The 16,651-nt window shown below is 40.9% G+C and overlaps 1 long non-coding RNA gene across 1 annotated transcript in view; it reads right to left on the bottom strand.

Annotated features, from left to right (window-relative positions):
• The window catches only part of LOC141756297 (uncharacterized), a 33,054-nt gene extending 25,046 nt beyond the window's left edge, over nt 1-8,008 (bottom strand). Inside the window, exons 1-3 of the long non-coding RNA XR_012591437.1 lie at nt 7,899-8,008; nt 4,627-4,768; nt 4,480-4,541 (exon numbers count right to left, since the gene is read on the bottom strand). This is a non-coding gene — a long non-coding RNA (uncharacterized LOC141756297). The remainder of the gene's footprint in view (nt 1-4,479; nt 4,542-4,626; nt 4,769-7,898) is intronic.
• Nucleotides 8,009-16,651: the final 8,643 nt, after the last annotated feature.

Below are 16,651 nucleotides of genomic sequence, written 5' to 3'. Positions count from 1 at the left end.
GGAATCAAGAGTCTGATTATGAGCTTCAGCGCTAAAGAGCCTCTTCGATTAGCAGCAGCGCTCCATTCTAAACAAATTGGGACTTAAGCGACACACAACATTGAAGAATCTGCTGCCTCACGTGCAAAAGCAAACTTCATTTCTGGGAGACTGTTGATTTGTTCCAGTTGAAGCGCATAAACTGGTCTATTTGAATAGCTCTTATTGACTCTGTTTGTGCTTATAAGCACAGACAAAAGCCAGCAACTCAATTGAGCTTACCAGGATAAATGCCGCTTCGGCGTCACGAGCGCGCTCAGATCTCACAATGACGAGATAAACAGGGGGGGTTATAGCTACGTACATGAGTCAATGAGTGTAACCTGGGGGATGTTAGCAAGACTGTTTGGCCTTTAAAGCAAAGCGAGACGTGAGTGGCAACAATCAGCTTGTGGCAGGGGGGAGACCTTTAAAACGGTGACCCCTCACTCAGTTGTCTTGATGCAATCGCTCCCCGGAAAAGGTCGCGAGGACGTAGGAAAATGGCGCTGTATGTATTGTAAATACCATCAGGGGTTGGGGGGGGGGGGGGGGGGGGGGGGCAGCACGAGACAACACGGGAGAAAGCGAAAGAGCAGGATACTTCAGAGTGAATAAAGACGGAGAGCCGAGGGAATGAAGACGAGGCAGCGGGGCAGCCGAGGTCGCCTGACAGACAGGTAGTGATTTACTGCCTTCCTGCCGACTCTCACGTTGTTGTCTCCGTCCCTTAATTGACAGTCAATTATCTCCCGATGACAGCCACATCCAATGGCGAGCCGGTCTGCGAGAAGGCTATTGTGGACGTCCCCGGGGCACGGGCCAAGTTTACGAGTCTCGACTCCGGTGACAAATCAATTCCGCTTGTCGCCATTCTTCCTTTCTCCTGAAGAAAGGGGCCATTGTGGACGTGCGTGAGTGATGTTCAGGGACACACCCACACCGCAGGAAAAAGGTGCTAAATTTAAAAAAAGAAGAAGGCTGATTGCAGGATGGGGTGATTGTGCTTGATTATTATGTTTCACAAGAGTGGATAATGAGGATGAGGAGAATGGATGTGCTCTTAAATGTCAGGTCATGGCGTGTTTGGAGGCGGATGCGTCGAGTAAGACTCCTGGTTGGACATAATGCAAGCCAACATAGCTGTAGTGTTTCTAAATAAATATACAAACTCTTAGACCTTGTAGGCTCTGAAATGGGCAAAAAGATACAGATGGAGATGTGCTGAAAAGCTCCCAACCCTGAGCATGATGCATTAGCAGAGCAGTCGGCTGCTAATCAATTCTTAATTATGTTGTGGGCAGAGGAACCCAGCTGTTAGGGTTATTGTAGAAAAACTCTTAACCAGGGTCAAAGGCTACTTGTGAGGCACGGTGGCAGCCCAATCGATGTATTGATGATGCTGCAGCAGCAGGATCACAGCAGTGAAAAGCACACTAACACAACTGGAGAGATTTAGGAATGTTAGCCGAGCCTCGCATTGCTGTGCGCGCGCGAGTGTTGTTTTTTTATGTGCTGTGCATCTCTTTGCGATCCTTGAGACGCAGCTCAGGTCCCAAGGTTCCCTTCAATCACAGCTGTTGTTGTAGATGGCTTTTTTATGCGAGGTCTCATCTCCCATCATCGATGCGAACAGCTTGATAAGGGTGTGTACTTGGCTGGGTAATGAAAAGACGTGCTCGCGTGCTGCCAGACAAAGAGAGCGCGCTTGCAAACACCCCCACACCCCCCACCCCCCACCCCGCCGCCCAACACCTGTCCAATCAGCCGACAAGACCCAGCCTTAAATGTTTTTCCCATCAGTGCTGCTGGTGTTCAGGAGCTCTGAGCTCACAGGGAAACGCTAGTAATTGGCTTCTGTTTGTTCCTGGCCTTATCAGTGTATTACTTTCATGGATAACTTGGAACTAATTAATCAGGGTGCGGCGGGGGGGAGGGGTTGGGATTTGCCTTTCGCTCTCTTTCATTTTCTTTTCATTTTCTTTCAAACACCAACTCTTCTCGCAGCGCTTGGAACAGTTGGAGCACAGATACGGGCTCGGAGAAGTGGTCGAGATAAATGCTTTGAGTACTTCCCAATTTAAGAGGCTTTGTTTTTACACGCCTAATCCTATGTTTTGTTTGAATTGTTTGAATGTTTACAATATGTGTCTGCCGGCTTCCCCGCAGCATCTCATGCTCAGTTGAATGCAAAATAATGCAATTTCATTTATAAAAAAAAAAAAAAAAAAACTGTTCAAATAATTGCTTTGATACAATCTAGGAATCTATTAATGCCTCGGGAAGTTTTATTTTTAATGGAAACTGACTTGAGTGTTGTTGAACAATGATGCTGGATAAAGAACATGAACAATATGCACATCCTTGAAAACCGGAGATATGGTCAACCTTGGGCTTTATTATAATTCTACAAATATCAACAAGCAGAGGCGACGCTTGTTCCTCTTCAGTTTTTTCTTTTGATCAATTAAAATCAAGGGCATGTTTTTTTTTTTATGGCAATATGTGATACATTTGATGGTTAGCTGGGGCTCTGGAATAATGTCCTGTATCTGTACCCTATATTACAAGACAAAGGCCTATATAGAACATGCTCTGAGTAGAAGTACATACAGTATATGATCTTACAGCCTTGGTATGTGAACAACAAAAACAAATTCTGCCACAAGTTCTCATGGATCCTCAGAAAGATCCATTCAACTTCAACAAATAGTAGGAGATTACACGGCAAGACCAAGACGCTGCCATACAGATGTCTACTATGCTTGAACAGAGCCGCTAAAGGTCCCGTACTCTTGGCAGAAAGCTGTCCCTCCTGGCTGCATGTGAAAAGCCTTCACATAGCCAGCGTAGTTGTCTTGCCCACGAGCTCCTTCATCATAAAAGACGAACAGCTGCTGTGAGCTTCTCAGGGATGCTGTACGTTCTGCATAACATGCCAGAGTACACACACAAGACAACAAAAGTGCTGCATTTCCTCCAGCATTGGTTGGACAGAAAAGGACACTGAGGAGCACAAACTCATCGCCAGACAAGAACGTCAATATTGGACAATTCTGCACATTACGTTCAATGTCAAGGTTTTTCAAATTCTCACTTTCTGCAATATCACAGCATGGCACCTAAGGTATTAGGGAACGATTTATAAACTATGGTTACAAAGTATAAAGTATGGTTTACAAAAAAAATCTTAAAGTTAGGAAAAGATTGGTTGAGGGCTAATTTAAAGGGACTGCTTGTAACTTTTTAAGCGTATAAATCTACCGGGTCGGGGTCCCATGCGCGCTCGCATATGCGCGCTCGAGTGTGGCTACGCTGTTCAGACTGCTCCTCTGCCTGCTTGCCTTCACTCACACAACGCGCGCGTTCACGCTCCACCTCACGTTCATGCGCGCACACTACACACTGCAGGAGATTTAGTAGCTCTGAGAATATCTAGTGAATGTATATTGGACGTTTTTGCAGAAATATCTGCTGCAGCTCCTCCAGACCAACAGAGATTTCCCGTGTCTTGTGAAGTGACGGCGCTCCGCAGAGAGAAACATTACCGTCTCCGACCGGCTGCCAGTGTCTTCCCTGTCTCCTCCGGCCGCGGTCGGAGACAGTAATGTTACTCGCTGCGGAGCCCCACTGCTGGAGGTTGAAGCAGCGGGGCTGAGGCAGGAAAAGCCAACACTAGGATCAGCAGTGATTCATGGAGAGACCTTCGTCTGGTCAGCTAACATTACTGCCAAGCAGGTGAAATATAGAGTGATTTTGTGGTTTTAGCTGACGTCTGTCGCCTCACTGTTTTGAGTGATGCTCGTTCATGTCTATTTAGAGCGAGCAAGCGTGAGCCCGACGCTGACTTTTGTTGTCTTAACGGCCACAGGTGTCGCTGTTAACAAGCATTTCTGAAAGTTACAAATAGTCCCTTTAAGGTTTGTGATATAGGATGAAAACTCTGGTCTCCCGCATAAAAGTTTGACTTGCTACACACCCAACCACCACTTGGTCCTTCACAAGCTCACATTTGCTCCATAGAGGACACACTACTTCCTACAGTGAGACTGAACAATACTGTAAATCATGAGGTAAGGAATCATTCAAATTAACATGGTATGCTCTTTGTTTGTCTAATCCACCTTAATTAAAGGGAACATATCATGCTCATTTTCAGGTGCATATTTGTATTTTGGGATTCTATTAGAACATGCTTTAATGTTGAATGCACATGAGTTTTCTCATACTGTCTGTCTGAATATACCTGCATTCACCCTCTGTCTGCAACGCTCCATTTATAGCACCTGTCTCTTTAAGAGTGGGAAACATACGTCAGCTGTGTCAGTTGCCATTGTCTGCTTGATGACCTCAGTAGCTAGCATCTGTAAGGAGTGCAGGGGGCTCTGGTAAAAGGGCTAGGTCAGCCTCCTTAGTCAAACTGATGGTAGCAAAGAATGTAGAAAAAGAGAAAGCACTTACTGGGTATTTTGTTTAAGTGGTGAACCCATTGCCCTGTGGGAAGCTCACAGACGATCCATTCACTGGAGGGAACAGAGGGAACGTGCATCATTAAGCATGAAAAACATGTGACCGGACTTTCAATATTTCAATATAAACTCCACTTACAGGTTCATACCAGTATTTGTGGCGCTGGCTGTACTCCATGTTGCACTGGGCCATTTAACTTCGAGGATAAATCCAATAGAAGCCGTCTCTCCTCTCCTCTTTGTCGAGACATTTTTGTCACGCGCATCCATGCTTGATACACCTAAAAGGTGTACGACAAGGAATGCCACTGGGAAGTCAACTGTAAATTCCACCTCATTCAAACACAAGATGACAGGTGGTCATTTCATGCAGTATATATAAACATAAGTTATACATAAGGCAGTATACGTCCAACACGTTCTCATCCCAACTCGTCATGTATTGACGCTTTGTCAGACCCCTGTCTTTTTTCGATCGCAGTAAACACATGCGTAACGACCCCTCATCATCACTTTTTGCCACAAAAACACTTATTTAGGTTTAGGAAAAAAAAGGTTGGGCTTAAAATTACTATGTTTTTACAGTGCAAATGTGACTTGAGGTGAACACTGGACACGAACAAACAGCTGATTGTAACGTGAAAGTGAAACTTCATGCACAGGACATGAACAGCGGTCTCCTGGATGAAAGCCCTGTGTTTGTTGGACCCATCCACCTCCCCTCTTTCGCTTTTTAAAATACACCATCACATCGCTGTGACAAAGCGTCGGTACCTGACGCCCTGGGAATGAAAACAAGCTGATTCGTCAAGTAACGAAAAGAGTAAATGCAGTGGTGCTGGATACTATTTTTTTATGTGTCTAGTAGCTGTGAATCTGTAGCCATCTTCAAATAATTGCATTTGAGTAAACTTTCATGCTTCATCATCAAGAGGGAATTCAAGCCTTACGGAGGTCTTGTATTATTTAAGAAACAGCAGGGATCACATTTGGGGTATGTAAAACACTTTGACACATTTCTTTGGTGATGAAATGGATCCTTATGCTTCTGCCTTGCTTCTACTTTCACTACAAATCCATCATTTGAGTAGCAGCCCATGGGAGATCCGCCTTGTCACCCCCTCCTCAGCCTTAGAGTGTGGGAGGAGTGCAGAAGGGCCTCGCATTAATGCCTCGCGCTTTCAAATGGAAGCCCATCGACTGGGGATGCGTGTTCATTTCATATGCTTGATATCTAACTCGGAAGGAGGGATGGGAAGTGCGAGGATTAGCAGGCAGACAGACACACAGCGCGGAGGTCTGTCTGGCTCTGTTGACTCTGTGGGATCCCAATAGACTCTGTGCACACACACACACACATACACGGGGGGCCAGAGGGTATAGCAACGAGGCGGATGTTGATGTTTGAAAACGCACACATGTCGATATGTGGACAGGGCCTACACACACACACACACACACTCGCACGTAGATAAATGTTAATACGTACTTGTATATATCAACGCCTGCGAGCACATTTCATTTGGATATACTGCGGTTATAATAGGATCCCTTAATTTTAGAAGTAGCTCAATGTCACATTTTTCATGCCCTCCTGATATTGAATGGATCGGTAGCTTCAGAAAAGCAGATTGACTCCCACCTACGTGAAGCTCAGGAAAAACTCTCAGCAGCCCACTGCGTATCAGAATTAAACACACATTATCACAGCATTTTTTATGACAAGGAGGAAAACATCTAGATATTTAAGCTTCTGATCGCAAATGTTAATGTGTATGCTGATGCATGCATTTCTTTATTCGTCAGTCAAACCTTGATGGGCTTGTTTTAAGTCATTTTTCAAGCAAAATATCAAATATTGTACAGTTCAAGCTTCCTGATTGTGAGGACTTGCTGCCTTCCTTTATCTCATGTAAAGCGATTTGTCACGATGTTAGCCCGTTCCCTATAAGAATAGGTTGCACATACACATACTAGTTTCTTTTAGGGGTATAAGAAAATATTAAAAAAAAAATCAAATATCGCCGTATTATGTTTTGTGATACTGTATCGATTATCAAAAACACTATTGATTTTTAATTAATAGTTTACATGCAAACATTAACTTTTTTATTTGCAAAGAGATGCACCTTCTCAGTGTATGCGTCCTATCAAAGTAGTGCTATGATGGTGGATTTTACAGGGACTGTGATAAATGCAAATGCAGATCCCCCTGTTCTGATTGCATGAAAAAGTAAACTTTTTTACTCATATTTTAAGCATATGGTAATGTGTTCTTTATACTATGTTAGTTTTCCTAAAATTAGACAAAAAAAAAAGAAATCGCAATATATCACCTTTCATACAGCATCGCAAAACATTGCAATATATTGAATCATAACCCCAGTATCATGATACGTATTGTATCACCAGATTCTTGCCAATACACAGCCCTACTTTCTGTAGTCCTATTATTTATTTAATCCTGCCAGCACAATAGATCTGTAGTCCTAGTTGTGTAGTCTAGTGATGTAACGTGCTGTGCCGAGGCGTGTCGAGTAATCCAGGAGGAAATTTTCTGTGAAACGCGTATCGAGGCTTTTATTGTTTTAGACCAATGACGTCATTGAAGACGCCCGAAGCCGAAACAGTTGAGAAATTACTGTTCCAGAAAAAAATTTCATAAAGTCTCCACTCTATCATTTTCCTATAGTTACACAAGCACATTCACTGTCCTCTGCCAGGTTAAACCACTGATACTTCCCAGTTTTAGAATACTAATATTGCCATAATTCTGCCATCAACGTGATACTATTAACTTAACTTTATTTATTATTGATTAATTTACCAGTACGCACATTTGATGCATTACAGACAAGACAATTATAGCTTATTATAGGCTTCACTTAGGCTTATGTTATACAATCATAATATAGGCTACTTGCCAGAAAATACATCATATTGATATAAATGGATTAGCCTATATGGAAATTGATTTTTTTCCACTGTCAACAGTCATTATTCCCAAGCATTACTGGTGCAAAATATATTAGCCTATATCCCAGATCACATGGTTGAGATCATCTGTAATATATCTGCCTGTTTTACACTCTTATAACAGGTGGTTTCGTCCAGATGAAGCCTTGTGAAATGAATCATTTCGCGAATCAATTCGCTGGAGAGCTTCAATGCTTCATGAAGCTTCATCTCACCATCACTAGTGTAGCCCAGGCCTCTGCATAGTAAGCATGAGGGTATATATAAAACATAGATCATTTCTGGTCATTTCAGTGTGCATACTGTCATCATTCACTTTATTAGTGAAACAAACACTCAATGTATTCATTAACACAGTGCATTCAAGTTAATTTATTAGTCATATGTAACTTCAATTGACAAAATGTTTGTTGAATGAATGCCCATCCATCTCACCTGCTTGTCATGTGTCCAAACAAACTGCCAAACAGGAAACAGGAAGTGAGAGCTTCCATTGGATTGCATTGTAGAGGGGACTCAGACTGTACCATTCTGAGTGGAGCACAGAGGGGGGTTTCATTGTTTTAGGAAATAGTCTTTTTTTTTACACTAAACATTCTGTATTGTTAATATTTAGTGTTAGGATAATTAGTATAATCATTTACAATTTGTTTTTTTTAGTTGTTTTTACCTAGAAATGCTATTTATATGTCTATTTACAGAATGTTAACATGTTTGTGCCAGTGTAGACACTAAAATAGACATTTATGTTTGTATGTATAGGTAGATTTTAAATGTCAAAGTGGAAGCTGTTATGCATTGGTCAATGATAATGCATTACATATGACTCAGCAACAAATGCAGAAATTGGAAACCCATGGATACATGTCAATATGCTTCTTCATGAGCTTCAAGGTGCCTTTGATAACATTCAACCACTAGATATCACATTTTCCCTCACCCCGTTCCATTGGATTTACTTCACAACAAGTCGTTGCCAGGCACTTACCGTCAATCTCAGCCATTTATTCTTTTTTCCACACTCACCGACGACCCAGAGATACCACGTGATACCAACATTGTTTTACTGTTGGCTCACAAGCCTCGTTAGAAGTGGGAACCAAACGTCAGATATCTTCCACAGAGATAAACAAAACATTAATTTTGGACTAGCCAAAATTATTTAAAAGATTAATTCACAATAATAATATTTTTTAGTTTTTTTTCAGGAAAAGCTATAATTTTATTCAACACCTTTCTAAAAGATCTGTGGATTTTTTTTGTTGTTTTTTTAATATTCATCTACATCAAATTTTTATCAATAAGACCTTTCAGAATAAACGTAAAGCACTTTTTTTTTTTTTAAAGCTTTGAGTGCCTCATTTAGCAGCCGTGCTGTGAATTAAATGCAGGGGAAGAAAAAGCCGTAATGCAATTTCACAACTGGTCGCCCTTTCACAGCATACCTCAATTTACATAAATGTGTGTGCTTGCATATGAGCACAGCCATGTGTGAATTTTGCACGTGTGGCCTTGTGTGTGTGTGTGTGCGAAGAGCAAAAAAGCAGCTGCGATGCTGTGTGATCCATGTGGGTGTAGGTGGCCCATATTGGCCAGCTTTGCGTGTGTGTGTGTGTGAGCCTGTGATCCAGAGCACAGCTGTGATATGGCAATATACTCAGCATCAAGTTCAGCTCAGGCTATTCATACATCATCCCCACAGTTGGAAGATCCTACAGTCATTTGCGAGGACGCACTCTGGTAACCAGCTCCATCTTCAGAGCCACTTGTCATCTGTGCACTCGACTCAACGCTGAGACGATTCCTCTGGGGCCCTTTAGAATTAAAAGTGTGACGATTTTCTCCAACACTTTCAGAAAAAATCATATTTCGAATCTCTTCCTGAATCATTGTGTTGGTAGCTTCTTTGTGTATAGGTGTGTCTGCATACATGCGTGACTGTGGTGCTTGATGCTGTGTATGTAAGTATGATTGTGTGGGTGGTTGTGTTTTTCAGAGCTAGGTTGAAAAGCTTTTGAGATGAGAAGAACAAGCCTTTTATTATTTTCTCACAGAGATTTATGTGCAATCTTCCACTGTGGCTCAGCGGGGCCACATATTGGAAGCCAGTAATCTCAGCCATGGATTTAGTGCCAGTCAAAGGGTCGGCAACCTCTCCATCCGCACACAACTCTCAACATGTGATTGATAATCTAGACCGCAGCAAGACAACACAATGCTCAGCCATGTTATTTCTGAACGTCTGTACTGACAGCCGCAACATAAGCACCTTAAATGTCCACTTATGTGTCAGTTTTCGAGAGAGATTTAGACACAGGACGGCGTCACTAGTTGTCACTTGCATGTTCTTTCCTCCCACTTTCTAAAACACATGTTTGTTGACCCACGCAACAAGTTTTTACTGAAAGCTATTGTGAGGATTTGAGCAGGTATGTAATCGTACTAACTTTGATATAATGAGTGATGACAGAGGTTATTTCAGAATGAGTGTTTCACATAATTAGTGGTTTGAATCAGTTTTTGGTAAATTAATACTTATTACAGGTAAACTCTTTAAAAGGCACAATGAGTAGGAATTTCCTAAAAAACAATATAGACTCAAATAATCCCTCTCATTCATCACTTATGACCCACTAGAAGAGTATGGCAGTGTCTGTAGCTGCAGAGACATTGTCCTCTGCCTGTATTTTCTCTTTTCTTTTCATTTGGGTGAATCTGGGGTTGGCTTTCACCATAGACTGTATATAAGAAGTGGACATATAGGCACAATGCCGTCACCCATATGGGTTTGTGGACTGCCGTTTTGAAGCCTCGAGTTCTCTATTTTGGCCGTTGCCATCTTGGTTTTTTGGTCTTCACCATCTTTGTGTTTTGCAACCAGATGTGACACAAGAAGGTGGAGCTAAGCACAACGCTGAATAAGACATTTATAGTCGTCCAAAATGTTAATATTAACTTTTATGAACTGAAAACACACTGTGAAAGGGTTAAAGTTGTAAGACAAAAACGTCACCCAAACTGGACAATGCCGTGGTGGTGACCTGTCAATCACGCCCTAAAGCATACCCTGCTTTATGGTCTATTTGACTCTAAATGGGACCATAATTTACTAAATGAACATCATGCTGTATTGAAGAAGACTTGAAACTAGAGATTGAGACCATAAAGTCATGTTTACAATGTTTACTGAGGTAATAAATCAAGTGAGAAGTAGGCTCATTTTCTCATAGACTTCTATACAATCTGATTATTTGCAATCAGAGGAGTCGCCCCCTGCTGGCTGTTAGAAAGAATGCAAGTTTATGGCACTTCAGCATTGGCTTCACTTTTTAGGCCAGGAGTTGCCCACTGGCGAGCACAATAACCCTCGTTGAACCGGGGAGGAGGGGCCAACTTTGAATGCCGTGTTTACAAATCGCAACCGACTAATCCTACTCACTGTGCCTTTAACGGAGCCACGTTTCAGATCTCCTCAGATAATCTCCATACACAAACAAGAGACGCGTCACAGAGGAGAGTTATTTCTTGTTTATATTAACATCCCACAAGAACAGCTGTCACTGCCCGACTTGTGGTCTCTGATCTGAACAAAATGTGCCACCTATTCAAACTTTGTGAGAGCTCCTTTTAATCTGATAAAAGATAATAATATAATGAAGACTACCCCCGCTGTAAATAACTTTCTGGATTCAATTTCTCTAATCACACATTCTGATTATTCAGCACAGCTCTCCCGTCTCTCCGAACGCTCTTTCAGCCATATACTTTGAAAGCCCCTGGGACAATTACTGAGACACATTGACACGGAAATGTAATTATAATGTCATTAAATCATAATCAAAAGCGCAGCCATCATAATCCCAGGAGGGCTGCTACCTCCACATAGCCAGCTTAGTGATCTTCTGTACATGGCCTTGAAGGACTTCAGCTTATTGGTGCTAATAAGCAAATGGTAGCATGCTTAAACTTAAGATCGTTAACATGGTAAACTTTATACCTGACAAACAACAGCATGTCCGCATGCTGAAGTAGCATTTAGCTCACAGAGCTTCTAACATGGATGCAGACTCTCTGCAGCATGTTCAAATTTTAAGAATTAAAATGTGACTGTTGCCTATTAAGTCATGAATAACCAATGCTATAAAGAAAAATGTCAATTTTGAAACCATGTTTTCAAAGGCTTTGAAGGGGAAAAATCACCTAAATTAAGAATTCTAATATGTTTTTTCCATGGTCTAGGAAAGTTCAATCAATATTTGTGAACATGAGCTCCTCTCGCTTAAAGCCAGAAACCAGAGAAGTAAGTCTCAAACTTGTGATGTCATAGGGTATAAAGGCTGTAGCTGCTCCATTGACAATGAATGGGAGACTGATTTTTTGGACCCACAGAATTTTGGTTTTCTTTTTATACCCTAATGATCTTTATTCTATTGTGATGTTGTCAGCTGTGAAACAGAAAATGTTCCCACTCAGAACGTTCCCCTGGGTGCTCTCTGTGTCATCTATAACATATCTCCCTATTCATTGTCCATGGAGCAGCTCCAGACTTTATACCCTATGACAGGTTTGAGTTTTAGCACTCTAGTTTTTGGATTTGGGAGAGAGTTGTTCATGTTTACTAATACTTTTTGGACTGTCTTAGACTATAAGAGTAACATGTATGAATTTTTAAAATGTCTGTTGTTCCCCTTTAACACACATTTCATATACCAAAACAATGGTGATGATGAGTACAGCCAAATGTATGCTTGTTAGGGCTAAAAGCTGTGGCCAGTATCTACTACAGGATTATGGCAATCCTGAATCAGCCTTTAGTAAACATACAATAATCCCATCTTTATTTTTTTTTAAAAAGACAAACATTTTCACCCTTTTCTATCAAAAAGCCACATTAAAGCAGAACTGCAGAGCTAGGTTGGATATTGTTTGTTGACCCATTCATCACCCTCAACAGGGGTTTATCCTGGGTCAGTCTGCACGTGGTATTATTTAAAATGTACATAGTTGTTTGACTCCTTTTTTCCTCAGCTTTCTTCTTCTTTTGCAAGAATCATGTAGTTATAGCGGCTGATCTTTTAATGTCAAGGTTTATCTAAATTTTGTTTTTCTTGTCACTGATGCAAATTAGGTTAAATTCCTGTAATGTATAAGTCTTGCATGGCTTGAGAAGTTTCATCTATATTGTTTACTTCTGCAGGTGGGATCTAACCCTCCAACCTTCCAGCCAGCATACTGTCATGGTACCTGTCCACAGGGGCGTTTTTGTATCTCGAGGGATCACCTCGCTTTCTAGCATTGGAAACTTGATGGGCTGCCACTAGACACAGGCACTCTGCACCTGATTGGATGAACGCTTTCCCTCGTGGGCTGCTGCTCCCAGCTTTCAAACCTGAGCCAACACAGCGGCTCGTTTTCATACTTTCATCTCTTAGGCCTATATCAAAAAAAATTGTTCACTGAAATGTGTTTCTGAAAATATTTTATGCAGGAAATAAGCCAAGCAGTTGCTGAATCTGTCTTTATTTTGGATCGACATGGGTTAGTTTAAAAGTTTATAGGGAGTTTCCAGAGGCGGCAAGCTGCGCCGGACGCCCCTGATTTGCATAAAGTAGCCTAGACCTCAACTTTATGCGGAGGAGCGGCAAACGTGAAGCCCCATCTCTCAAATTGCACCATCACGCTACCAGAATGCATTGCAGGGCTGCTTACATAGACAATGAATGGGAAGCGTGGTAAGGACGATGTATAAGGACATGTACCTTAAGTATAGCAGATTGAAGACTCTTTGTTGTCTTTAGTGCTGTGGTATAGTTTATTGTCTTTCAATATTACCACCGTGAGGCATCTCTTAATTAGCCAGACTATATCACCTTTTTCTGTTCTTTCTTATCACATGACATTATGATGGTTTTCTACCTGATGTTTGAGTCTGGTATATTTTGTCTATTTTCTATCTATATATATTGCATTATGGTGTTTATATATACAGTCACACTAGTGTACTAGTGTTCACTGTGTACTTTATACAGTATATATATGGTATATATATTGTGTATATTTTGTATATGATGTATTTCTATTGTATATCATATCCAAGGGAGACTAGAAAAGTTAATAAAATTGCCTGTAACAAAATTAGAGTGTTTTAATTAGTTTATTCCAAAGTAAAAACTCTACTTTGGATGTAATAGTAAATATTAGGTTTTTCCAAAATGAAAAATTAAGTTGTAACAAAGTAAAACATAGTGTATGGTCTTCATAATGAATAATCTTTTTACTTTGTGTGAGAGTACATTTTTTACTTTGGCCAAACAAATATTTTGATTTATATTAAATCATAATTTGTGGTTTCAACCAAATCATAAATACAATTTGAGATAAACTAATAAATTTAGCTGCAACAAATTAAAGCAATTTTTTAAAGTTGATCCAAAGTACAATTTTTTTCAGTGTAGGACCACGTGACCTGTGAGGTGACCTGGCCTAGTAAGTATTTATAGGTGTGTCTCTATTGAAATCCTTGAGGAAGAGCTAGACGCTCGAAACCAGTCAATTAAATGTTCATGCAGGCAGAATCTAGGGTGTGGACTCTATTTTTCCGTCTTTTACATGTTTTTCTGTCCAGCACCTAGTATTTACCGTCTGGATGCGTGTGCTTTTGCAAGTATACTTTCAGGTATAGCATACTGTCCGTACACTGCAGCACTCCTCCTCTAAAGACCTACCCCTTTGTCCAAACACTGGTATAACCTGTGCTAGCAGGCTTTTTCTATGTGCAGTGGATTGCTGTAGAAGTTGAACCTTAGATGTGTTACTTCTTTGATGAAGATGAGAGAAAACCAATTCTGTCAGGCAGGAGGCAATTCTCTCTCAATGCTTCACTCACACTGATTCTCCAGCAGCAGTTTGAAAGCTTGCCCAACAACAGGGTTGGCAGAGGTGTGGAAGCGCAGAACGATGGAGATTTTTCAATTCAATTCGAGGATCAAGATGTTCCCGGTTTGCGTGACTCATATCTCTGGCGGCTCAGCCCAGACATTGGCTGATAATACATAATACAATGTCTGTAAACAGAGGAATATGCTTTCGTTTAATCATGCAAAAGGCTCTCATAGGTACAATATTTAAATCCTTTCTTACTGTGTTTCCCAGCCACCCCGATTTCCTTGTCTCCCCAATGACAGGTCTGTTTACCAAACAAGCCCCACATGTGTCCTTGCTAGCCAAAAGCCACCATCTCCGTGTCTCATTACTGCATTAAGTTTTACAACAGCGATGTCAGGGACAGACCATTTTGTCTCCTTGGCTCAATTAAAGACTTTTCTTGGACTCGGCGGGATGATGTGTCGACAGCCAAGCCTTGAGTTAACTGTAGAAAGTAATCCTTTCAACTCAGTTGTGAGCACATTTTTTATCTGGGTAATTGCCACAAGAGTGGGCCACACATATGAGCACTGCCGCTCAGCGAGGAGAGAAGTGTGTAGAAGCTCAGCTGGGATTGTGCCACAACATCAAGTCACTGCCACTTACCTGCTCTATTGACTGTTAAACAACAGACCGCAATAACAGTGGACCTTGCAATGGGGAACAGCTCCTGGTCTGCCCATTTGGTAATAAACAGTATCTGGCTCATTTCACACTCTTCAGATCATTCTCCTGGCTCCCATAGCTTATAAAAACAGGTCACAACATTCAGGCACAAAAACTACATACACATGCAGCGATTTCCATGTGTGATGACTTGAACACTAGGGCTGCAATTCATTATATTTATTAATCTGTTGATTAAGTTTTAACAATAATCAGACTCCGAAAATGCTCATCATAACTTCCCAAAGCACAATGTGAAGTCTTTAAAGGGGACATATCATGAAAAACTCACTTTTTCAATGGTTGTCCACATACATTTGGGTATCTGGAGTGCCTACCAACCCACAAACTGTGGAATAAGACAACCCAGTCATTTTTTTGTGGGCTACCTAGATCAGAAGACATGTGATTCAACAAGCCTGGCAAGCCAATTTGAGCAGACTGGGCTTTTTCAGGAAGGGGGCTTAAAGAGACAGAGGTTAAAACAGAGCATTTCAAACAGATATATTCAAACAGACAGTATGAGAAAAATAATGTGTTTTTTGAACATTAAAGCATGTAATCATTTTCTTGTAGAAACCCAAAATACAGATATTTAACCTAGAAATTAGCATAATATGTCCCCTTTAAATTGCTTGTTTTATCTGACCAACATTTTGAAGCACAAAGATGTTAAATTTACAATGGTATAAAGTAGAGAAAAGCAGCAAATCTGAGAAGCAACAGACATATGTCATTTTGCTTGATAAATGATCAAACAATCATGAAAATTGTTGTTGATTGATTGTGTAAAAAAAACAACTTATCGATTCTGGCCACTTGGGGGCAGCGGGAACAAGCTGTAAACAAATAACTGACATACTCAGTTGCTTATTTACACATCCAGCAGATACAGTATGGAGCAACATTATCATTCATTTGGATTTGTGTCTCTGGCCACTTCAATTTAAATCCATTATTCACTCTCCCCTTTAGCTCTATTTTGGACTCCACCACCTCCTGAAGGAAATGTTTGGCTCTTTAGCTGCTAAATGCTATACTATGTTCAGCAGCTGGTGTACAGTGAGTTTTTAGAGCTGAAAACCTTTGCCGATTGTGGCAAAAAAACAAGGCTATGAGAGCAGTGAGAGTGTTTTAAAACAGTAAAATTGTGGGACAGAAATGACTATGCCTATGACAATGATCCAATCACATGGCTGAGATGTCCTGTGTCAACCACTGTGGCCTCCATTAATCCTTTTGTGACTGTATTTCACAGTATTTCTTTGGTTTAAGTGTCAAACCATTTCATTTGTTATGTTTATCCTCAAGTTCTGGGTTTTTTTTATGGTACAAAAATGCCGTAACTGTTACCTGTGCTAATGCTTGCACATTAGGATGAAGATTGTGTCCTGTAGGCTGCATTGATAAACATCGGTTTGTAGTAGGAGCCCGTTGCAGTCAATTTGGTGAACTCATGGATTATTGTGAACCACGGCGCCGCCTGTAGCAAAGATTCATAAACAAACAAAGCAAACTGAGTTCAGTCTAGATTTGAAAGTACAATAGTTCATCTTGAAATACAATACAAGTGTCTATACGATTATTTGGGTTGCAGC

Source organism: Sebastes fasciatus, chromosome 18 (assembly GCF_043250625.1).
Source record: "Sebastes fasciatus isolate fSebFas1 chromosome 18, fSebFas1.pri, whole genome shotgun sequence".
Lineage (NCBI taxonomy): Eukaryota > Metazoa > Chordata > Actinopteri > Perciformes > Sebastidae > Sebastes > Sebastes fasciatus.
Note: the sequence above shows the minus strand (reverse complement) of the source record. Positions and strands in the feature narration are given on the sequence as shown.